General features: G+C 36.5%; 1 protein-coding gene across 1 annotated transcript in view; it reads left to right on the top strand.

Annotated features, from left to right (window-relative positions):
• The first annotated feature begins 3089 nt into the window (after positions 1 to 3089).
• Positions 3090 to 26873, top strand: part of LOC117782768 (box A-binding factor) — a 92897-nt gene continuing 69113 nt past the window's right edge. Inside the window, 1 exon segment of the mRNA XM_034619800.1 lies at positions 3090 to 3870. The gene's annotated coding sequence lies outside the window, so the exon portion shown is untranslated.

The raw sequence follows: 26873 nt of genomic DNA, 5'->3' as shown, positions 1-26873 counted from the left end.
TATTTGACCAAATTTGGCTAAAAACATCCACTATAAGGAACAAATTAACAATGGACTTGCCGATGATTAAATGCTCTGCAAATATCACTAAAATAAATATTACAGCGAATTGAAGTAACAACAGCACTTAAATATTTGACCAAATTTGGCTAAAAACATCCACTATAAGGGACAAATTAACAATGGACTTGCCGATGATTAAATGCTCTGCAAATATCACTAAAATAAATATTTGTACACTCTTAATTCCAGAAAATATTTATTTTTTTTAAAAGACATTTAAAAAACTGTTATTATAATGTTTTCAGACTTTTAACAGTCAGAGCTGTTTGTAACAGAGCGCTATGACTTTCTAATAGAAAGTTTCTTGATCACTTAAATATATTTCTGGTTTTGGCATTCCATTACGTTTTAAATAAAACTTTTTGGGAGAGTCCTTTAGCATTTTAAATTCTTCTTTCGATTCGAATGCATTCGTTTTAAAGTTTTTTTGTCGTTTTTAAGCTTCAAATTCTTAGTTATTTAAATCATAAAAGCTATTTCTTAATTTCATTTTAAAAAAATAATAAAATGAGCAACATTTTTACCTGCCTATTTATTAGAATCAGCAAAAGTGACAGTACTATTAATATTAAGGGGAACATAACTGATAACATACAAGTACTGTAACATTAACATTTATGCTAATAGTAACATTAACTTTAACATTTTGAAGAAAGATTTAAAATTTGACATTTCACTGTTAACTTTATTAAAAGTTGGGTTTTAGAAGATAGAAATAATACTTAGTTCGTTGAATTGGACAAATATGCTGACAAAGTATTTAGACTTAATTTTTGGCTAGGTAAATAACAAAACCAACAACAATAAGCAAGCAGTGTAGTCGCTTGATCCTCCGCATAGAAGAGTCTGCGGTGGTCATAGACGACAGAGAAGAGAAGTGGCGAGGCGACAGAGAAGAGAAGAGAAGAGAAGAGACGAGACGACGACGTCATCGACACCTCCGATAGCTGAGCGATAGCTGAACTCAACTAAAGCGGGTGGGTGGCTTGTGGCTGGACAACGGACAGTGGACAGTGGACGGAGTCCAGACCCGGCTCTGAAACTGAGAATGAGACTGAGAGCCGACCGGTTGCAGAGACCGCACGAGTTGGCGTTGCTGCATCTTCTGCCCTGCAACTGGTCAACTGGTCAACCGGTCAAAGGCATGGTGCCAGGGGGGGGCGGGTGGACGGTTGGACGGTTGAGTTTGGCTTGTCTAGTGACTTGACTGTAACCTCATTGACCAGAAAAATGCAAGCAGCAAGCAGCAACAGCAATAGCAACAACTGAGCAGACAACAAAACATCAAATGTGAATTAGTGCACAAGGTAGCAAAGAGAATGTCATGGCAAGAGAGGGGCTGAAGAGGAGGGAGAAGTGTGGGCAGCAGGACGATTTTGCAAATGCTCCATATTTATTGGCACTTTTCGGCTTGTATCCGAGCTAAAGCAATACAAAAGGGTGAGTGAGTGAGGAAAAGAAACAACAGACGGAGATGGAGACGGAAATAGAAGAGCAATTGGAGATAGTTGACAAACTGGGCATTGTTGGAGTGGAAGTGGGAGTGAGAGTGAGAGTAGGAGTAGGGGATGGTTGTAGAACTAGTGATGAGTTTGAACGAGTTGATGACTCCGACTGCGGATTGGCATTTTAATTATTAATTTCTTGGCAAGGCAACAACTTTACGGTTCTCTGCATGGGGGAGACAATTGACAAATGGCGACTTTCCCAATTATTTGATTTCATATACGTTTAAGCAAATTGTATTATTAGTGTTGATAAGAACATATGTTTAATATATGTGTCTATCTAAGATGAATTGAAATTTATTTCTATTTGAAAATAGCTTTCTTAATTCTTCATGTTATTCTTTTATCTTAAGAAATAACAAGACTATTAGTCTTCAGTTTGTGTGTATTCTAAAATCAAGTAACAAAAATTTGCAATAGAATTTTAGAAATTAGAATAACAGAAAATGTGTACTTTAAATTAATATTCAATGAGACAGTAAATAAAAATAGAAATGCATCTGCAATGTGGTTGCATATTTTATATAAGAATGTAAATGATATTTTTGTATCATTCACAATGCAAACCTCAAAACATTTTAAACTCAAAAATTGTAAATATGTAAATAAAAATTAGCAGTCAACTAACCCCCGCCTGCCCCTCCTCCAGAGCGGAGCAGAGCAGAGCACAGTGGTCATCAGTCCACCCCCAACTCAACTCATGCAACAACTGCCGGCAACAACAAATGCTCAAAATTTGCGCTCTCACACTGCACGCTTGCTCTCTTTCTCTCTCTGCTCCCACACACACACACACACACATACACAGACACATATACTCAGTCTCTCTGACTAACTCCGACTCGTTAGGTCTGGGTTAGGAGCAGAAGAGGGAAGCTGAAGCTTCGTCAAGTGTTCACTTCTCCTGCACTGAAAACAGTTATAAATGCTGCCCACGTTGGCGTCGCAGTCGCTGCTGCAGTCAGTGGCGGCAGCAGCAGCAGCAGCAGCAGCAGCGCTCATTTGTGCGCTTAATGACGTCATTATTTTTATTTTAACAACACTCGGCAGCGGACGGAACAGCGACGCAGTAAAATACGACGACGAGTGCGAGTATTTCAATGGTGTGCATGTTGTGTGTGCGCTGCGCTCCTGCGCAGTCGGCGACGACGTTGACGTTAACGTTGACGTTGCTCGCGTTTTGTTTTACATATTAGCTGAGACAAGACCACAGGGCAACCAGCCCACCAACCCACCAACCCACCAGAGCCCACCACCTCTCTCTCAACCCAAACAACCACTCGCTGCTTGCGTCGACGTCAGTTTGACTCTGTCTGCTTTTGCTCTCTCGCTCTCTTTCTCTCTGTCTTTCTCTCGCTCTGTCTGTCTGTCTCGGTCTCACTCACTCTCTTTGCTGTGTCTCGCTCGCTTGCTCCTCCTGAGCTTTGGGCCATTTGCTTCGGCTTCGGCTGCGGCTTCGGCAACATTTTTGTTTGCTCGTGTTTGTCGTAAGTCGTCGTCGTTGTCGTCGTCGTAGTTGTCGTGGGCTGTTGCTGTTGTTGTTGTTGTGGCCGCGCTTTGCTACTTATGTTGATGATTGTTGGGGGTCCAAGCGCCGTTTGTGCGCCACACGTTCATTCAGTCTGTGGACGACTTTGCGCCTGTACGTACCACTCACGCACCGTTACGTTACTGAGCGCGCACACACACTCGAACGCACACACACACACTCGACTACACACACACACATGCACTGGAAGGCACACACGCAACACATACAACAATATTAACGCGTGTGCATTTTTGCATTCCATTGCCGGCGTGCGGCAAGCAGCAACATTAAACAGCTGCAACTGCAACTGCAACCTGAACAAAAGTATTCCAAAGATTTCGCGCGCGCCTATCTCAAGAAATCGTCGCGTGTGGCTCAACAAACATCGAACATACAATAAACAACATCAAACAGCAAACAACAACATCAACTTCAAACTGCAACTGCATCTGCAGCTTCTTCTGTGTGTGATTAAAAAGTGCATCAAAGTGTTCAACTAATTGCTCTTAATCTCGGTCCGATCGCATATCTCTCAGTTCTCTTAATTTAAACTCATGAATTAAACTCTAAAGTGATCCCTAAATTCTAAACATTACAAGTTTTCTCTAAACTGAAAAATGAATACAAATAAATGATTGTTTAAGTATTCACAAAATAAACGAAAATTTTTGAAAAGTGCAATAGAACAACCTCAAAATTTTGTGAAAAAAAAACTCAGAAAGGGACGGACGTAAAAGTCTTCAATTGCAGCTATATATCTACAAGACGGTAAATTAAAAAAATTATTTTTCAAAAATTAAAGTAAGCATATTTTCGGAAAATCAAAGCCTGCATACAAAAATTTTTAAAATTAATTTTACTTGTTATCTAAAAATTGATATAAAAGAATATATCATTTTTTTTTTTAAATTATACAAATTGATTACGGTTATTTCTGGTTTATTTCATTATTATGCTATAGATCTTTTAAATTAATTTAATAATCGGTTCAAAATTAGTTGCAAACGTTTCACTGGGGTTTCTTAAAATGATATACTATATTGTGATAATATTTAACATAAAGGTAGATTTTTTTTAAAACTTAAATTACTTCTCCAAAAATTTGCTTAAGATGCAATCGGATAATAAAGTGTGTATAACAAATGTTTAGTACTTAGTATATTTAATTAATTATTTCATAACAAAAAAATAGATTTTACAAAGTTTTTGGTAAATAATTTTTGTTCTTAAAAACTGATCTTTGATGACATAATCAAATTTAGTTGCATATAGTTGTTATCACCATTAACTAATCGAATTTATATCTTTAAGTATCTCTTTAAAAGTGATTAGACACAGCATTTAAATATCTTCAGAAAATGCTGCAAGTATATTTAATTCTCACGCACTTTACGAAGTCGAAGTAAATGCAAGTTCTATGCAAATCTCGGCCTTGACATCCTAATGCAACCCAATACAATAAATTGATGTGATTTTTATGCAAAAACTTAGGATCGTTAATAGCTTTAATTAAGTATAATTTGAATGGCACAACATCAATTCGAGTTGCAGCAGCCTCATCAAAATCAACTGCATTTTAGGCATTAAATTGTTTAAGAGATCTGTTGGCCCTGTTCGGTTTCCCCCTTGGCGTTTTATTTTCGAGCACAAAAATAGATGCTAGCATCTAATAATATAAGTAAATACAATAAATTATAATAAAGCAAGTAGTCAAACTAAACTAATCATATATGTTCAGTGGCGGCCGCAGCGCTGACAATTTGCAACAATGAATCGCTTAAATGTATCTGTGAGATACTAAAATAAAAATGATAAAAAAAAAAAACACAACTTTACACATAAATAGTTTAATGTGCTAAGCCTTGCAAATGATGCCACCCCACAAAATACAAAAAAAAAAAAATGAAATGAAATGAAAAAAATAGAAAAATAGATATCTAAATATTACAATTGCCATTTGAATGAGTCGCGGACGTTTTGCAAAATGCGCGCGCGCCGCCCGCTTGTAAAATGTATCTACGAGATACAATAAGCAGCAATTCACACCACCAACAACAGCAAAAACTACAACAATAGCATTAGTAATAATCAGTTTCAAATGGTAGTCGCCACAACCTGCGCGTTACATTTTTCCCAGTGTGTCCAAGTTCCACAAATTATCGTCTGTATATGTATCTGTATCTGTATCTGTAACTAGCTACAAAGTATCTACAGGGCATGAGCTCGACTGTAGCGTTTGGCTTGCACTTGTGCATTGTTAACCGCTGCCGCTTGGCTCGTTCATTTAATTAAATATAATTAGCTGCATTAATTGCAAATTAATACAGAGTTTAGTTATGTATTGTTGTTGCCAGGCATTCAGATATAGATGCAAGGGGTCGAGAGCAACCTGCAACCTGCAACTAGTTTTCCACGGCTCGTTATCGCGTAATTATTTAGTTGGTCGACTGCTTAAAGATTCGTGGCACACGAATTTTAATCGGCTACCGTTTGAAAACTATTTTTGCCAAGCAACTCAATGACATTCAGCCACATCTAATTTAATATCGAATTTAAGTTTTTAATTCTATTGGACATTTGCATTTAATGACTTAATCATCTATTCTGTTTTTCAACCTTATTATTAATACAGTTTTCACGTGTTTTGTGATACAGAGATTTTAACTACGACCACTCGAAGATCGACAGTAAAAAGCCGTCGGTAAAATAGTCGACTTGATCATTAGATCGTCAACCAGATATAGTGCAAGTTGTAGCTCATTTATATTAATTTTTAAGTACTATTTTTATAATTGTTAGCAAGTTTAATATCTAATATATAATGCCATTTAAATATTAAATAATTGGCTTTGGATTAATTTATAAACCGGATCACAAATACTTTAAATGGGTCTAGTTTCAAATGAAATTTAAATGTAAATACTAACAGACCTACACTTGGAGAATTACATAATCAAATCAATAAATTGTCATGAATGATTACACAATAAGCTGAAGATTGCATTTATCATTGAATTAAATATTCGAAATTGAGTGATTGTTAAGATTACTCAACGAATGGTTCCACCTGTAAAATTTATTAACAAAATTTGTAATTTAAACGTATTAAACTTATTACATTTTGTTTATTAATAATAATTAAGTAGCTCCGTTTTATTTAATTAGTTTATGAAACATTTCCAGTTTTCTGTTCTTATAATTTTACTAAAAGAATTAAGTACATAAGTATATATAAATATAATAAATAAAGTAGCCATGTAGTATAATTTAGAAAGTTTATATATAAAGCCTATAATATTGAGTAGATACTCGGTTAGTGCAAATGATACGTATTACACATATATATAGCCTAATTATAACATTTTCAAAATATATAATTAAATTGTGCATCATCAGAGAAATCCATTAAAGTCTCGTGTTCACAGAATGCAGTTGGCCAGGTTTTAATGCATAAATAGCTGCACGGAAAATTGCATATAAAAAGCAAAAAAAAGCAAAAAATCAACAACAATTATTAGATATTAAATTAAAATTAAAAATCGTTGTTGCTGTTGTAGTTGTTGTTGCTTTTTTATGACAAACGGATGACGAACGCATAAAAATGCTGCAAATGCGGCACAAGAAACGGCTACGAAAATCAGCAAACAGGCAGCAGACATTAAAAATAACCAAAAGCCAGCGGCAATTGCGATCCGTCCGCCTTGGCAGCAGCGCCCCCAAGCTGTCCCCCCGTCTCTCCATCTCCATCTCCTTCTCCCTCTTCACCACCTCGGGGCAGCTATCTCCTCATCCGGCGTCACGTTGTCACTTTAAGTAGGCAAATCGTAAAAATGCCAAGCAGCAAATAAAAGAAAAGAAGAAGCAGAAAAACAGCCAGGAAAAGTGCGTAATTATGTGTAGATATTTTGAACTGCAGCTGGCAAAAAAAACCCGCCCACCAGCTAATGAGATCCGATTCATTGCCTCCATAATAAATCGCCGAACGGAGGTAACTCAACCTGGCCAAGTAAACGAGTACGAGTTTGCTTCCACATGTGAGGTCTTAAGATTAAACAAAATAAAAATTGTAATTACGTCTCATAAATGCGTTGCAATAAGCAAGTACACGGTATAAATATGCCACGATCCGTGGCAGGAGCATCTTGAAAGGATTTCATTTTGATGCAATGGCTTTTGATGTACGGCCAATTTGTAACTCAGGAGGCTTTTAATGTTTGCATTTTTATTGCGGTTATGTGGGCTGCCAACAGGAAATGCATTTTTTCCATTTCCAAGCATTTCAATTGTGAAAGGCGCTTGTCAAACAGGCTGAAGACCTCAAAGTGAGAGAAGATTTGGCTTTTAATGTTGTAATTTAGTACTTGTTCAGCTGATCTACATAATCAGCAATCAATTTATTGCCACGTGCCTAGATACATGATGAACGAACTTTATTATACCCTTTAATTGTTTATTTGACTCAGTTTTCACGAACTTTTATGTATATTTAAATCATTGTTCTTATTATAAGATGGTGATTAAAGGGTATATTCATTTAACTGAATTTGTGTTATTATAATTGTCTTTTTAAATGTCGTTCCACACATTAAAATAAAATTTATTCCATATAAATTTAGCTTTCTTTCATTTCTCGAATTCTTTCCAGAATTCTAGCTCTTCCAATAAATAAATATTTTGTATTGCATACCTTTCTGCTGGATTGAAGTCATTGTACAACTATCCATATGTAACAACTCTTTGAAATATTTCTTGAGTCGCATGTTGCAAAACCCACACATAAAATACCAAAACATTTTGCGACGATCCAAAGTGCTAAATGCACAGAAAGTCGCGTATACACGCTCATTTAATAATGAACAATAATGAACAGTAATAATAATCAACACAAAACGTGCAAAGAGCGCAAGAAAGAGATAAAGGAAGAGAGGGTGGAAGATAGACAGAGAAGGAGAGAGACACAAACGAATTTTTATCAACAAACGAGCATCATTTCAATTAAGAAAATGTCACAAGTGTCCAAATGGAAGCGGCACACGGGCAGGCAAAACACGCAAAGAGCAGCAGGAAAATACAAATGAAATAAAGAGAGAGAGAGAGAGAGTGAGTGAAAGAAACATTGAGAGACAAGTAGGGAGAGCGAGAGAGTAAGGAAGAGCTGCTGTGATCCTCTAATGCGCACTTTCTCTCCCTTCAACTGGCGCCGAGAATTCAACTAATGCCCCACACCAATAACTTGGCTTGATCGACATGGCAAAATGCTTCTTCCTCTTGCTCTTTGTCCCCCTCTCCAGCATTATCACTCTCCCGCTACTGGTCTTTCCATTTTAATGGCTTATTTTTGGAGCCATTTCATCTAATTAATGCGAATTGTCACACGCTAGAAATGTTGAGAACGGCAACCGTCTTCGATTCGCCTTCTAATTCATTACATTTTGTTTTTATTGTTCTTATTGCTGCTCATTCTTAATTAGCAATTAAATAATTTATGCTTTGCGTTTTCACTTCAGGGCATTCCAGCAAACATGAAACAATAATTATTTTTTTCATTTTCGTCGTTTTGTAGCCAAAAAGTATTTTGCTCAATTAGCAATTAAAGTTCTTCATAGAGCATTGCGTGTGACCAACTCAATGGAGAGTCCAACATATTCTTAACTAGCAATACTTAACTATATTTATAGAGTATGACATTCTTTGGGGGTTGATACGATTTGATGGATGGATAGCAGATAAATGTCATTGATAATGTAAGTGTGTCGTGTTTTCTAAAGACCGCCAGAAACTCGCACTGCATTTCGAATTACAGAAACAAGATGAATATCCAAAGATTTCAAAAGATTTACGTTCCAAGCAGTCATCCAACGTTTAATAACTAGTAAACAGATAATTGCATATATCAAAAACATCGAGATCTAAACAATGTTAATCTACTAATATACTTAAAAACAGGAAACTTAATTGGCTGTTAACTTGTCCAACAAAATATACCATTTCAGGCAGGGAGTCTTCCACTCAAAGCTCCCATTCCCCGAAAAGCGAACGAAACAAGCAGCTTAGCCACTTTAGTCATAAAAATATAACACCTGCTTATCTTCAGTGCCGCACCACACTCCAACTGACCAACTGACAGCCAAAAGGCAACACCTTACCAACCTTACCCTACCATACCAAGAAACCCTACTCCGTCCTCCAATCCAAGCTCCCACACACACATATTCGCCCCAAAAAGCAAACTAAACCGCAAGCAACCCAAAGCAAACCGAAAACATTTCTCAAACGAGCGCTGGGAAAACAAAAAAAAAAAACGAATGAAAAGTATATATTCGAGAGGGAAAACCTGACCTAACCCCAGACGAGTTGGAGCAAATACCGTAAAAACACTTTACGGAATTTCTCAACGCCTGGTAAGCCATGGCACGGGCGTAAAATCAACCCCAAAACTTATCCAAAGTAACTCCAAAGCAAAGTCGTTAAAGTCGCCGCCGCCAACAGCCGACGGCAAAAGAATCGAATGGAAGTGGAAGTGGAAGTCGAGGTGGAAAATGCTGTGGGAATGAGGTAGGAAAAAATCTTTAAAAACATTTAACGGATTTGGGTCCTTTGGCGGCTTTGGCAGCTTTGGCAGCTTTCTGTGGGCGTTGGCAATGTTTTCATTTTACATGCATTATCCTGGCCACCAAAGTGTTGACATTAAAATAATAATTTTAATTGCTTCAAATAACACAAAGTCCGTTTTTTTTTTTCCTGTTATGCCCAACGACTTTGACCCTGGCAAATTTGCACAATTCTATTTATTTTTTTTACTCCTGCATGTGCTAAGGGCTAAGGGACTCCGTATATGTGTGGGTCTATTTAAACACAAAGGGTAATTAACATTTTTCTTTTGGCCTGGCTCTAAAAAGGATAAGCAGCTTGTCCTGCAGCCCAAAGTCAAAATGAGCTACGGGTACGAGTGTCCAGCTCCTGCACAGCTTCAGAAAAAAAAGGACCACACATTACGAGGTTGGTGGCTTTTTTTTTGTTGCGGTTTTTGCATTTGGTTTAGCTTAGCTGGTAATAATGCTCCATTGGGGTGTGTGTGTGTGTGTGTGAGTGTGTTTGTGTTGCAGCGACCGCCTTTCAACACCTTCAACAAAGCGTGAATTAAGTGCTTGAGATTTTGCAACACTTAATACAAACAAATTTACAGTATTCCCCGTGATCCATTGCTTGCAACATGTGGCATTCTCTGGGTCACATACACTCTCTCTCACTGTCTCTCTCTTTCTTTCTCCTTCCATCGCTGTTTCCATCTCTTCGTGTCTTGCAGTTAATTGCGCAATTAGCTCGACAGTTGTCAGTGCCATGTGACGACTGCGACATGTCTCATTAACTGGGCAGATGTTACTTCAGTTCTTGCTGTATCGCCATCGCCTCAATATCGTTTAAGTTGCAAGTATGTCAAGAGTAGAGAGACGACTTTTAATTGCGTTTAATTAACAAAAATTAAGCGAAAAACACTAAGAACACGACTCGAAACTGTAACCGTTAACTGTTAACCGAAAACTGCTCATCTAATTATCTGTACTTTATTTAAGAGAAATGTTAGAAATGTTATGTTAAAAGAATGGGTTTTTTAATTATTGATTGAAAATTCTCTTAGTTATTTAAGATTTTTAACAAAATAAATATGTTACAAATACTAGAAACTTATTTTCTTTAATTATTTCAATTCTTAATATTTTACTACTTAAATACATTTTTTATATATTTTATTAAAATCTTCTTTAAACCTTTTTTTTATGTAAAAGTCCCGCAATCCCTTTGATTTTTATTTTGACCTAGTGCTTAAATAGAACTAGATTGTGCTATTTAATTTTTTATTCATTTGAAACAATTTAAACATTTGACGCCAGCAATCAGTCATCATTTTACTTTGAAGCCACAACAACCACATCAGTGGTTGGCATGGGGAACAGCTGTTTCTGACCGTAACCTGCTTCCGTCCATGCGATCCTAACTGAAAAGACGCCTGCCTCATTCTGGTCCGGTCACGATTAACTACATAAACAGTAGCTAACAGTAGCCTTAATTGTTTCGCACTTAATCAAAATGAGCAGCTCTGTGAGAGGGCCAGGGGGTCAGAGTGGAAGAGTGAGGAGCTGCGAGACGGGTCTCTATCCCGCAGCCAGGGCCATCAAAGACTTGCCCTGGCCTGGCAAAATGCTTAACCCAAAGTTGGACAAAAGCGTATCGTAGACACTGTGGGGTGTAGTTGTTGTTAAAAAGCAAAAAATTGAAAACTAAAGAGCAACTTGGGGCGCACGCCAGTCAGGAAAATGGGACACACAGTCCGGGGGACAGACAAACGACGACGACGACATCAACACCCGGGCAATGTGAAAAGAAAAACGTTTTATGAGCTCATTCACAAAAAGGGACACACAGATACACACACACACACACACACAGCCACACACAAATACAGACAGACCCACAAAAGGAGCTGTTCTGGAGGACAAAACAACCTGTTGCATATTTCAGCACACAAATTTGCCAAAGTGTGGCAGCTCATTCTATATATTTTTTTCTCTTTATTTTCTTTTTTTTTTTGTATTTCAAATGTAGCACTTGGATCGGTCTGTGGGGTCCTCAAGTCGTCGTGTGCCAAAATTATATGTTTAAGCATCAACACGAAGGGAGTTTACCTTTCTCCTGTTTTATTTGAATTTTTTTTGTGTTGTGTATAAGATTTGTAAACAGGGCCACAAAGGTGGTGATGGTGGCAGAAATCTTTTGCTTTTGCCACCACACTTTGCCTTTGGTGTCCTGCTCTTTGAGCTGCCTGCCAAGTGTCTGTAATTTTTCTTTTAGTGGGTGTTTTAATAGTTTTTCCTATTTGACTTGCTGCCTGCTCTGTCAATGTGTGTGATGTGAGTGTGTAGGTGTCTCTGGCTGTGTGGGTGTGTGGGTGTGCGACAGGTCTGTGAGCACTTTAAGTGCGCCTAATGGGCCACTTGAATGCTGCCTGCTGTGGCAAGTTGAGAATCAGTTGATGGCCTCAACTTGTTACTGGTGTGCAGATATTTCTGGCATTTCCACTGAAATTGAAGCTTAAGGTCAACAACTGTACCTGAAACGGCGACTGAGTTACAAGTGCTAATAGACTGTGCTCTCACAGATACAATCTGTCAGTGTGAGTCTTGAATTTCGGAGCTGTGAATAAAAAGCTGAACATTGACTCCACTTTTAAAAAGCCATCTTTCTATTTGATCGAAGCTACATTGAAACCAATCGGATTTTAACAAAAGAGTAGGCATATTATAATGTAGATATTAATATTAATTTCACTTCCTAATTTTGTTTAACTTTTTTAAAATAATTTGAGCAACTTCGAACTGTCATAACTTTGGCACAACTGTACCGATTTTCAAGCGGAATGTCATTTTGATTATGGTTTGGTCTCTTTATTCATTCTGTATTCAAACTTTGTTCATTAAGAAAATTTTATTATTTTTCGACTCTCGAAGCCATGGATCTATGTTGATGGTAAGGGTCCCCCCTTTGAAATTTTGAAAATTCAAAATTTTAAATCTCAAGTTTTCACTTTTAATCAACTCCTTATATCGTAATTAGTATAAAACAACACTTAAAATTTGATTCTGAGGACTTTCATTTTTTTGTAAAAAATCATGTCAAAATTCAGAAATATTTTGACTTGTAAAGTTGCTAGGTCGGAGGCTTGAGCAACTTTGAAATGTCATAACTTTGTTAAAACACAACCGATTTTCAAGCGGAATGTCATTTTGATCATGGTTTGGCCTTTAAATTCATTCTGCATTTAAATTTTGTTCATTTAGAAAAATTAATTATTTTCGACCAAGATTCAATTTGGATGGTAAGGGGGGACCCTTTGAAATTTTGAAAATTCAAAATTTTTAATCTCAAGTTTTCACTTTTAATCAACTCCTTATATCGTAATTAGTATAAAACAACACTTAAAATTTGATTTTGAGACCTTTCATTTTTTTGTAAAAAATCATGTCAAAATTCAGAAATATTTTGACTTGTAAAGTTGCTAGGTCGGAGGATTGAGGAACTTCGAACTGTCATAACTTTGGCAAAACTGTACCGATTTTCAAGCGGAATGCCATTATGATTATGGTTTGGCCTCTTTATTCATTCTGTATTCAAATTTTGTTAATTTAGAAAAATTAATTATTTTCGACCAAGATTCGATTTGGATGGTAAGGGGGGACCCTTTAAAATTTTGAAAATTCAAAATTTTAAATCTCAAGTTTTCACTTTTAATCAACTCCTTATATCGTAATTAGTATAAAATAACACTTAAAATTTGATTCTGAGACCTTTCATTTTTTTGTAAAAAATCATGTCAAAATTTAGAAATATTTTGACTTGTAAAGTTGCTAGGTCGGAGGATTGAGCAACTTCGAACTGTCATAACTTTTGCAAAACTTTACCGATTTTTATGTGATATGTCATTTTGATCATGGTTTGGCATCTTAATGTATTCTGCATTCAAATTTTATTAAATTCGTAAAAAAAGTTATATTCCTCTGGATCTAGATTTATACTTCAATGTCATAAGTATTGCAAAACTACACCTTATAATTTTAAAATGTTTCAAAATTGATTTGATGTACCGTTATGTACCGGTACTGATACCGAAACCGAAAGAAGAAAACTGAAATAGAACCTGTTACCGAAATAGTTATTTCAGATCGAACCGGAACGGTTGCGGTTTGATTCTTTGGTTTCAAATGTTTTCTTCAGACTATCTTAGTTTTGTTTGCGCATCTCTGTTTTGGGGCCATGTTTTTTCTTTGCCAGCTGCTTGTCATGCCAACACCAAAAGCAACAACAACAACAACAGCTACTACAAAGACAGCAGTTGAAACAAGCACACTCACGTCTGTCACATTAAGACGACAGCATCTTCGTCGGCACTTTGGAAATGCTGTGCGCCTGCTGCTTTTAGCCAAGTAACCCAACGAAGGCGCCGCCTGTTGCGCCAACAGTTGGCCAAGTTAAGATACATTCATCGGCATCGGGGGCATCTCACAGCCATGACCGTGGCCAAGACGTCTAAGTTAAGGCGGCTTTTGAGGCTTTTACAACTTTATAAGTTGCTTTCTGCTGTTGTTATGGTTGTTGCTGCCACTTTTTGTGCGCATCTTTGTCAGCCATGTGACGTCACGTCGCTGTCTGCGCCTCTGCCTCTGCCTCTGCTGCGACTTCGGCTGCGACTGCGACTGCGGTTGCGACTGCCGGCTGTTGCTGATTTTTCGCACGCTTTTTTTGTTTGTCTGCTGCCGCCGTTTGCTGCGCTGCTGTTATTGCGGCGACGTCAACTTGTCGTATGTGTGTCTGTTCCCCAAGTTTGCCCCGGTACAGCTGGATGTGTGTGTGTGTGTGTGTGTGAGTGTGTTTTTCATACAAACTTTGTCGCAATCTGTACAATCTCCGCCGCCGCCTTCCATTCATGAGCTCAACTTGCTTCATTCATAAGCAAAGCAAAAAAAAAACAACAGCAGAAACAATAACAACAACAACAAACGCTTAGCGCCATTTTTGGCGTCGTATTCGTGTTTTATTTATGGTTTGTTATGGCCGACGCTCGATTGATGTGCCCGATTAGCAAGTCGAAGCAACCAGTTACAGTTAGAATTTCAGCTCAGCTCAGCTTTAGCTCGGCAAAAGGTAAAAAACTTATCTAAATTAGCGACGGTCGTTTATTACATGCAATTACAGGCGCACATTGCGTATGAGTAATGCAATTTGTCTACCATTACCCGGCAATCCATCGACCGACTTTTCATTACTGCCACTACTTGCATTATAATTTTGCATAATTTCAAAATAAAAAAAAAATAATATTAGCAACAAAAACAACAAACAAATGGCATTGCTTGAAACGTCAAGGAAAATGTTCCTTGGGCAATTAATAACAGAAATTAGAATGTAATGCGAAAACGAAGTTTAAATACTCTAAATAGTCAAGAAATCTCAGAATGTATAGCACAATGTATCAAAATGTTAATAATTTAAATATAGCTATTAATTGTTCAAAAAATCACATCCAACTCTATTGCAAATCTTTAACTTTTACTTAATGAATTATATAATTTTAGTTTTTTATAAATAAATGAAATTAATATATATAGTATACCAATTCCTCTGTTTATATAGGGTGTAAACGAAACCAGCTAAAAGTTACTAAGGAAATAATAACAAAAACAAAATGCTCTGATTTTCAAAACTGATTTCTGACTGTTATGCATATGGAATGCAAAATGCATGCGTGTGAATCTGTGAATGTGTGCGTGGGTGTGTTAGCTACCAAACAATTCCTATTACTATGTCTATAACTTGGTTCCCTGTCTGCCACAGTATTGCCTGCAATTTATGGGACCAAAATGAGCGCAAATTTGAACGCCATGTGTTGTGTGTGTGAATTTGCAAGTGTATGTCGTATGTGTCAGTATGCGTGTTTATAGCACACATATTGAGATACGTGCGAATTTGGTGCTCAATTGGCTATAATTTCTAATAAATTTTCCATTGTCAGCACAAACAGACAAGTCCAAACGAATGCATAAATGTTCATAAAGAATTTGATATTGATTTTGAGTTGAGATATGTCATTTAACTTGGCAAATACATAAAAAATCAATAGGCATATAAATTCATATGTTAGTTGTGAGCATTACGTATAATAAATAAAAAATAAGAAAAATGTAAATTATCAGACGCAAACAAAAAGAATTTAAAATATATATATTATTGAGCAGGTAAAGTCTTTTTTCCGTGAGATAACAATTCTTTTTTGTTGCCAATTTCTTAATCAATATGGTTTAGATAAATGTAATTTATGTATTTCGACATTTTTTGGCACAACAATTTCCACAGTTGCTTTGACAGTTTTCTTTTTTTGGCAGAATAGCTAACTATAACCAAATAAATTATTTGATGCGCCACTTGAATGAATATTTATATGAACTTTAATTTTCCTACTACCCGAACCAATTGAGGCAGCAACTTCAACGTGGATTCCCGAGGGACGCCTCCCAAACATGGACACATAATTATCGACTGCGTGTATTTATTTATAATAATTAAATCTGTCAAGCTTGGAAATGTATTTCAATTTCAATTGCGGCTTAGCACATGGCGCACTGGAAGTAATTGGAAATAAAGAGAATTCAATTACAACAGCAACAACAACAATAAAAATAGCGACAACAACAACTCGTTGGGTAACTGAGGCCTCTCGCTAAGCGCGTTGTGATTTGTGATTGGTCGACAGCTGTGGCTCAGTTGGAAGGCAGCTGGAAGGCAACTGGAATGTTGTAGCCGTTAATTGGGCAAATTATTTTACTTATTATTAATAAATATGTATTGTCTTATTGTTGTTTATTAATTGCCATTATTGCCAGTCGGCGAGCATCTCTTAAATTGCGTCATTTGTGACGCGTGAAACAATTAGTTCGCTGAGAGGATCCCATAAAAATACAAGCAAATAAATACATAATCTGTTGGCATAGGAGACTAAAATCAAGTTGTGCGCACAGATTTATACGTACTGAAATGTGAAAGAAATTTTAAAACTTACATAATTGGATAAAATTGCTACACTCAGAAAAAAATATTAGCCTCGTTTTAGAAATTCGCCTTTGTTTTAAAATCGCCATAATAGTTAGAAAATTGTCTATTTATCGGAAAAAGAAAAAAAAAATGGTATTATATTTTAGAAAAGATTTGCCACATATTTAAGAAATTTATTTTCTTTTTTGAAAGGCAAAGCGCCATTGAGAACAATTCAAAAGCGAATTTCTGAATTTCAGGGCTAAAAACGAGACTTTTTTATCTAAGTTTAGTATTAACTCATAGAAACAAAAGAAATGGCTAGTTATAAAGAGATGAATTGAAAGAATGAGTACTATTATACAATTTAATCTTATAATCAATTTAAAATCTATTCTTATAGGTTAAATAACCTAAAATATATTTTATTTTCTATTTTATATTACATATTTTATTTAGAATATTACCAATACTTATTAATAGTTAAATAGCTCACTGTTCCCCAGAGTATTTAATTCTTTTTAAATAGCAACTGCACCACCGCACCACCGATGTGCCTTATCACCAGCATATTGTGGTGCAATTCCAAGAAATGGTCCGAGCAATCATCGTAGGAACAAAAGAACTTACGCTCATGGATGGCAGTTGGATGTGTACAAAAATTAACACATTTAAATGACTTTCATTAAAAGTTTATTAATATGGCCCTGATTGGTTACGACTGTGCTTTGGTTTCTCTATTCTTCTGTTCTGTTCTTTTCTTTTCTTTTCAGTTCTGTTATGTTTTGTTGGGTTTGATTTGTTTGGCTCATTGGCGTCATTTGCGTTCCTCTCTCTCAATTATTGTCGCATAAATTGAACATTTAGTGTTTTTCACTGATTTCGATTTTTATTAATTTACGTATTGAACCGACAAGCCATATATATTTATTTCTGTTGATTTCCAATCAGAGAAATAGACAGAACAACACACAAATGAAGGCTTCGTCTTCAATATTTTTCAATGAGCCGTAATTTAGACTCATTTAAATAAATATATTTCGTTGATTGGCTTTTGCATTATTATCAAGACGATGATGGTCTTGATAATGGCCAGACAATTGCGATAACGAGTTCAATGCAAAGTTATTTAACCTTTTAATGAGCCGCAGACGACGTCAATCGTTAGAAAATAATAGCCGAATTTCATATAACTGCGCAAATAAAAAAATCATAGTGAAATCAATAATGCAAAGTTTCTGGAATAAAGTAAATAAATGAATCTTGAAAAGCAACTTATATATAGTATTTAAAACTTTGTAGTTTCTTGAGATATTTTAACCAATCTCTCAAATGGTGGATTTGGTATTATCTTATAAGCTCTGACCGAATCTGGTGAGGAATGTATTTAAATTAATCAATTGCTTTTTAAATTAGTGATGAATATATATTTTCAGAATTTTGATAAAAAGAATTATTAAAATAAAAAACTCTAAAAATTCTTTTAACTTTGTCATATCTTAACCGATTATAACCGCTTCAAAATAGATGCTGCATCTTAATTTTTTTAATTTTGGGAATTTAAAAAAAAGATGTTATTAATGCAACCCGCTTTTTTCTGTATGCTGCATTCAGTATTCATAACTTTATTCATTACTTTACTGTGTATCCCAGCTAGAAGTTAATTGCGCCTGCGCCTAGGCCGAGTACAGTTGTATCAGTTTTGGCCAAGTTGGCTAAGCGGCCTCATACATTTATGCATAAGTTGGGGCCGTCACGCACTTAATGAGCCTTTGCGGTGACTGTACCTGCGACTGCGGGCGATGGCGACAACAAATTGGCGCATTTAATAATCATTTACAGTGTGCTTTGTAGCCACTAATTTCTTGCAGGCGTTGTGAGCACTTTCAAAATTGCTCACAGCCGTAGAGAGCGAGCGGAAGAGAAGCAGAGCGAGAGGGAGAGATAGAGATAGATAGACGAACGCATGCGTGCAGTTTGCTAGCAGTGGCCCCCACGGCGTTGCCATATCGCGCGCTGGGCGTCACTGTTGGTGTTGCTGTTGGTGTTGGTGTCGTGTTGTCGCCGTTGTTGTTGCTGTTGCTGTTACTGTCGTCGACGTCGCGTAATTTACATTAATTGGCACACGGCGTCGTACATATAAATTTTTTGCGAGCTTAAACTTTAATTTCATGCGTGCCATTTGATTTTAGCTGTTTGCCATTTGTTGTCGTTGTTGCTGTTGTTGCTGCCACTATGAGCGCAAATTATAGGAAAGTGTGACGACAACGCAATGTCCCAAGCATACGATGTCTGCAAACTTTTAGTGAGCAGTGTCTCGTGTGTGTTTGTTGCAAGCATCGTGGCGTTTTGTGGACTAATATTGGGTTATGTATGTGTTTGGGGCGCTGCAAGGAATAAAGCGGTGCGCATATTTAGGCATCTAGTTATAGGTCTTTATATAACGGCAAATGCATTCAATTAGCCTGTCTGAGAGACATTCTCTTGCTGGGCATAGTGCCACTTAAATATCTTTGCGTCACACAGATTTACCAACTGCAGTTGACTACAATATTATATTCTGCAATAACCAATAAATCTAAAGCTGAACTATTAAATTGACCATTATTAAATTATCTGGAATATTTATTGATTTACAAGCGGTATTTCAGCGTAAAAAATAGATACATACAACTAATTTTTTATGCATTTTAAAATTAATAATCTATTCAATTTTACAACAGAAGTATATGGAACATACCTATTCCTACTTAAAGATTTATTTGAAAATGTCATGTCTTATCCGAACTATCTATTTCCTTCTCCACTTTTAAGACTTTATTCTCTGAGTTAAATAACGCTGTTTTTAAGCTGCTTGCTTTGGTCACTTTCCAGCACTTTGCATAACATAAATTAATCGTTTTATTACACTGTACTTATACCCTCTGTGTAGTACAGTTATGTTTAGTTGTCTACTCCTCGTTCAATTAATTAACACACTTTCACAGCGCATTTCTTTCTAGCGACAATTTTTTTTGTTGACGTCAATTTCATTTGTCGTTGTTATTATTGCTGCTGCTATTGTTGTTGTTGTGCTCATTTTACTGTATCATCAGGTCAAATCTCAATTAACAAATATAACGATTTTGTTGTTGTTTCCCGCTTTCACGCTTTCTTCTGGGCAAATTCGCCATTTTGCAAGCTACTGCAATTTTTCGCTTAACAGACAATTAAAAATATTAATAGAAATTTATTTCAATTGAAATCAAAAATTTCACTACATTAAGCCAACAACTGTTCCAGTTGAAAATCTATTTGCATGAAAGTTCAAAATACGAACTCAACTCATTGCGCTAAACATTTTAATAATTTCCACAATCAGCCCGATATGACTCTTAAACTTTACTTACCCCATTAAATAGCTTAAGCTTGAAAGTTCATTAAATGGCAGAGCTCAATCGACTTGTAATCAGCTTATCTCACTAAATTTATAGTTAGCTTGAATTTTCGCAGTTGACATCATAAATAAATGATATAGCAAGGGGTTATTGAATAAAATAAACATTTTTTTTTTTAAATCTATCAAGTTAAAATGCTACTTTATCCTCTATTATTAATTATACTTAGAAAGGAGATAATTACTGTGTCTAATATTTTCATTTAGCTATTTTTTCTTGTTTATGTTTACAAGGAATTGAAATGCATTTGACGTAAGGTAAAGTGCTACCTGTGGTTATAATGACATAGCCTAGAGGGTTGTAATATGTGAGGGTGCAGTAGGGCTTGCAGTCGGATTGGATTGACGGAGGGGATTTTACTGACACATTGTTTTGTGGCAAACTCGCAAACTGTGCTTTTAATGAGCGCTGTCAGCTGCAATACTAAATAAATAATTATAATAAATAAATAATAAATATTACTTAGCTGAGAACGCAACAGCAGCAACAACAACAATAACAACAACAAATGCTGGCAATTAGGTACAGTCAGCACCACATGCTTGTTACTATTGCCGTCTCGCTTGCACCTGTGCCAATTGCTATGACTTGAAACCTAATTACTGGCGCACTTGTCAATGCAATAAGCCAAGTTAAGTGCTGTCTCCCGCTCTTACCCACAATACCCTACTTAATCATACCTTATTAAGCGATTGGCTCGTTAGACACACTTTTACTTTTTTGTTGTACGTCTATTTAAATTTTAATTGAAATTACAATTTAAAAGATAATTATTACCAACCGATTTATTGTATTTATTGCACAATGCACTTTTTATAACTTTTCTTTTTGGGTTCTGGGTTAAATTCTTCAAAAGTTTCAAGTGGTGTTTTAAGGCAATTTTAAATGACATGCTCGTCTAAAAATTTTAATTCATATTTGTGAATAAAAATCCTGCATTTCCAACTTACATTAACGATCAATTTCTTTGTTTGTTAACAGTTAAACAGCTGTCTAACAATTTGCCAGCCAGTTAATCGATTTGAAATTCGATTACCATAACACTTTTAAGCCAGTCGGCCGCGCAGTTTTTGGCAATCAACCCGAAAACACTTTACAACCCCAGATATGATTATTCGTAGAACGCCAGCAACCCCTGGATGGTCTGCAAAAATTTCAGTTCCTGTCTATGCGAACCCCGCGGCTAAATTCTAATTATAATCGCGTATCGCCTGTGCCAAAAGCTCCAATAAACCTTTGTCAATCGCCCCTCGCTAAGCTCCGAGTTCCTCAGTGTTCCACTGTTTGACTGCTCCAGAGTTCCCAGCTGTCATTAACGGCCCACACTGCCCAGCTCCGATCCGAACATGCCATTCAACATTTGCATTAATTTTGCAATGCCAGAAATGGAAAAATGAGAAAAAAAAAAAAAACAGAAAGAAATTTCCATAATGAGCACGTACACAATCACTTACCCCGGACTTGGCCTCAGACCCTTAGATCTGGTCACATGCAATCCACAAAAGGGTTTCGCATAATTCTTATTGTGCTCAGTGAAAGGGGTTGCAAAAATTTTTATAATTAGTTGGCCGTTGCCCGGCACCAAATGCAATCCAAAGCCATCAGCAGGCTTTACATATTTCTTTTCGTTTTTTTTTTTTTTTAACTTTTTTCTACTTTTTACCAAATATTTAGACGTTGATTATGATGCCCCCAGCCGTGGAACGTGGTGGAAACAAGGCTCTGGGCAAACGATTTTGGTGCGTGCTCAATTGGGGAGTTTTCAGTCAAGGGGGAATGTCTAACCCCGCCCACAAGTCCACGTGGCATTTCTTTTGTTTTTCGCTAATTTAGCAAAATTATGTTTTGTGCTCTCTCTCATGTCGTGTGCAATTCGTGTTGCAGTCTCTCATTCTCCATTCGCAATGTTATTATACAACTGCAACACGAACGGGACATGCAATTCTCGACCTATGTTTATGCCAATTCACATGCATACTCTTACATAAATATGATAGTTATTTTTTTGAAGAGCTGAGACGTGTATAAAAGTGAAGAAAAATTTAAGATGAACATTATAATGTAATGATCCTCTGTTAACTTTCAAATTAAACAGTATATTTTTAGGGTTATCAGTTATTAATATAACTTAAATTTTATTGACAAGATGATTTTTTAAAATTTTATTTAAAATTTTATTTGAATACAAGAAAACATGTTTTCTTACAAATTCTACATTTTACATTACTATTAAAAAACTTTGTATTATAAATAATAAAAATTTAAGTTGCTATGAGGGTATTTCGAATTCTGCGTGTTAAGGGCTAGATTTGTGTATTTTTTTCTTTTTCTTTTTCTCATTATTTTGCTTCTAAATGAATTAAAATTGCCGAATGTGGGCGGGATTGTGAAGGGAGAGGCTTTTTTTTAAATGCAAATACAAAATGCGAATAACTCATTACGAGGCGCATTAAGGGCAACGTGTGTGAATGGGTGTGCGTGTGTGCATGTGTGTGTGTGTGTGTGCAGGACTCACGATATGAGAGGGTTGCTTTTGGGCCTCGTCCTGATCTGGCCTGACTCAAACTGGCATGACTTTGACTTCTTTCCTCAGTGGGCGTTTTGACTGTTCGGCTTGCACATGTTTATTGTTGTCGTAGTCGCTGTTGTTGTTGTTGTTGTTGTTATTATTGTTATATTGAGTACACCTCTGGCATTGTTGCTGCTGCTGTTGTTGTTGTTGTTATATTGGCATCGCCTAGTGCGTGCTCAGTTTGAATCACGCAAATTTCATTATTATTATTTTTAATGATTTGAGTGGAAAAAGTCGACAGTAAAAAATAGAAATAAAAAAAAAACAACAACAACAACAACAATATAAAACAAATTACAATACAACAAAGCAAAACAAAACAAAACAAGAAAACACCCAACTAAATAGTCCACTGACCGGATTGCAATGCATTTTGTTTGCATTAAGTGGGGGTCAACCTGCAGGGCTCTACGGATCACGTACTCGTTTGTACGGGTAATATAATGTAATGGCCCGTGCCATGCGTTTGATAATGCTTCCTCTATAACATTGCTAAAGGTAATTTAGTCTGAGTTGATAGCAAACGAGTTTTAACTTTCATATTCATATTCAGACGAGTATGTTTTATAATGCCTTCTTTTCCAATTTATAACAGTCGATTAAACCAGTTGGAATTAGATTAGATAGTTTAGCTAACGCTTAATGCGAGCTTTGAACAGTTATAAAGATGTTTGTAGCCTTCTTAATACTTAATTAACAACACGTTGATTAAATACGAAATTCTATTAGAGAACATATTCATTGAATTTGATAAAATATTAATTTAATGTATTTTCTTTCATGTTCTCTTCAATAATGTTGAATTTTTTCTAATATTTTGTTTTATTGACAACATATATCATATTAATAATTTTAATAACTATAGAGAAATATTGATGAATAGACTGAACTTTCTTGTTTTCTTTTAGCTCCTTAAATAAGTTTTTTCTACCTCATTTAATCTACTTAGAAATACCTTCAACCATGGAATAGCCTGGTCTCTTAGTAATCCGTTTAGGGCTGCACCTTTTTAACTTTATGGGCCTTGGATCCATTTTGAAAACTGTATGCTAAGTACATACTTTCATTACCATCGCCTGGGAGTTCAACTTAAATTCTCCTACCATTCTATATATTTACTTTTCATAATGTGCTTCCTTCAGGTTGTATTTCATGTGTAATCGTGTGTAATTTTTAAGAAAATTGCACGTTTATACACAAACACATTGACGCCACACACACACACACACACACACACACACACACATAAACGCCTACACACACTCAAGTGCATGAACAACCCTAAAACAATGCAACTCACCCAGAAAACTTTTTAGCTTTTAGCATGTGTGTGTTTGTGTGTAAATACGTGTGTACACGTGTGTGTAAGTACGTCGGTGTTATTGTCTGTGAGTGTGCGTAAATAAATGTTGCATAAATAATTTTAACTCAATGACTTAATGCTGGTTTGCTCGTCCTGTGGCAAGGGGCGCATTATTGATTATTTTTCAAGCCAGCACTCGAAAAGTTTAGCTGCCAAAAAGTTGCAAGCAATGGCCCTTTCCCCACCCTCCCCGTGCTGCAGTGCATGCAACATTCACTTCCTTAAAGTTGTCGCTTGCCCCATGCCGCTTGTGGCATTTAATATGCATTCTGTGCTAATTACAAATCAAAGGCAATTTAATGGCGAGGCATAAATTGAAGTCGTCTGGAGCCGGACGCAGTTTTCTAATCAAAAATTGCTTTGTGCCACATTTGAAGCGATACCTCTAAATGGATGGCAGAATATGCTACAATTTAGTTTGACTATTAATTACGACAGGTTGCAACAGCAGCAGCAACATGTTCTGCTTGTTGCAGCTATGCAAAAATTATTGATGATTTTATTAATTTGAATATTGGCTACGAATTGCCGCTACGATCTTGGCTAAGACGGAGGCATGACAAAACGTTGGCCAAGACATTGGCCGCTTGGCAAACGTAGCAAATGATAAATTTTTACCAATAGAAAGTTGCATGGAAATTGCAATTTATAGCTGGACTTTACATCGGCAACATGTTGCAAGCGCGCTGTGGCAACAAAATGAGTATAATTAGACCGGTTTGTAATGCGTTCGCTGTTACTGTTGTTGTAGTTGTTGTTGTTATTGTGATAGACGAAGCACTGGCTTGCGTATGTTGCAGATGTTGCATGTTGAAAAAGAAGAAAAAAAATATCAAGCGCTCGATTTGAATTATAGCTGGTTGGCCATAGCGATAATTAATCGTGCTATTTAGTGTGCTACATGAAATTCTACCAGTTTGTCGGTTATTGATTAGATTTGTTGCTGTTGCTGCCGCTGCTGTTGTTGCCAGGAAGCGCTGTTGCATGCTGCATGTTGCCATTCGGTTGCCTGCCACTGCAATTTAGACAGACTTTTAATATGCGCAAATTGTACTTAATTTGGCTGGCATATTTTGTCGCTGCAATTTGCCATGTTGCTGGCAAACTTTCACAATATGTTGCCAAGGTGCAGCAGCAGCAACAACAGCAACAATTGCTCATTATGGCCGTGCCAAGAATTCATGGCAATAATCGCGTCTCCTGAATATACCTTAAACTCAAATGATTGACATGTTGAGGCAACAATCTTAAAAGGCCAAGTGCTTCTTAATTTTCCTCTGTGTAGTTGAAATGTTGCTGTTGTTGCTGCTGTTGCTGCTGCTGCTCATTCGTGTTTTGCTTTGTTTTGCATTGTTTGCTGCTTATGCATATGCCACATGGCCCAGCAGGCAAATGGCTCACACCATTTGGCTACGACCATGGCCCAGACATTTGCATGCAATGTACAAAATTAATTATTACGCCTTCTGCCACTGCCTCTGCCTCTGCCCCTTCCGTTTGCCCACTGACGAGCCCGGTTGCAGTCCACTTCCTGGCCAAAATCTACAACAGAACGTCTGTTGCCCTGACTCAGGCATTGCATGTCCTGGACACAACTTGCAAGCCATCGTCCTGCCTCCCTCTTCCCCCTTCTAGCCGCACTCAGCTCATTATGACCAACGACACTGTGGACGGAGCCGGAAAAGTGCGTTCGTTGACTGCTGTCGGCTGGGCAACGTCGGTGCTGCAACTCCGATTCCAATTCCGATTCCGACTCCGAGACCGACTCCGAGACTCACTCGGACTCTGACACTTGCTCTGACTGTGAGTTTGAGTTTGAGTTTGAGTTTGAGTGCAGTTGATTCGTCTGTTTGTTGTTGTTGCTTGTATTGGTCATGGCGGCTTTGTATTATTTCAACTGCAGACAGTCGTAGGCGAGTTGACTGCATTGTTGCCAGCAACAACAACAACACAGACACACACACACACACACACACACACACACATATTGCATTATGCATTAAAATCAACGCCCGTTTTGTGTACTTGGCAATGCCAAGCCGAAGACAGCAGCAACAACACATTCAGAGTCGAGACTCGACTTCGCATTTCGTATTCGATTTTCGACCAACATTTCCTTTTCTCGGTGTGTGCGTGTGTTCGTGTGTGTGTCTGCGTGTTATGGACAAGTCAAGGAAGGAAAACAGACGGTTTTTGGGTATTATAGTATGTTGTGTGCCTACATTTAGGCGCATTTACTTGCCTCAGTCAATTTGCAGCTGAGTCTGGCAGTTTATGTGACCAAATTGTACAATTTTAAAATAGAAGATAGAAACCTTCGAGCTAAGAAATTTATACAACTAAATATTCTCGATCATAAAACTATAGTTGTGTTACAATTGTTTATATACAAATGAGTTTGTAAATTGATTTATTATTTTTCCACCTACACTGAAAAAAAAGACCAAGTTCTAAAATCAAGAACATTAATCTTAAATATTTTGTTCTTAAAATAAGATTATTTTAAGACCAAATTACTAAAACTAAGATTATTAATCTAAAAAATCTTTAAATCTTAATATAAAAATAAAAATCTTAAATTGTTAGGAAAGTATAAATAGGTACTACTTCGTATCAATCAAATGATGGCACCGTGGGGCTCTGGTGAGAGAGGCCGCTTCAGTTGTGAAGCAGTTGGCGGCGGTTCGAATCCCCCCCGTAACAAATTAAAATAACATTTATAAAATTACTAAAACAGAATAAAATATGTATAAATAAATCAAAATTTAAAAAAAAAAATATAAATATAAAAAATAATTTTCTTTTATTTTATTTTTTG

Source organism: Drosophila innubila (genome assembly GCF_004354385.1).
Source record: "Drosophila innubila isolate TH190305 chromosome 2R unlocalized genomic scaffold, UK_Dinn_1.0 1_C_2R, whole genome shotgun sequence".
NCBI classification, from domain to species: Eukaryota; Metazoa; Arthropoda; class Insecta; order Diptera; family Drosophilidae; genus Drosophila; species Drosophila innubila.
Note: the sequence above shows the minus strand (reverse complement) of the source record. Positions and strands in the feature narration are given on the sequence as shown.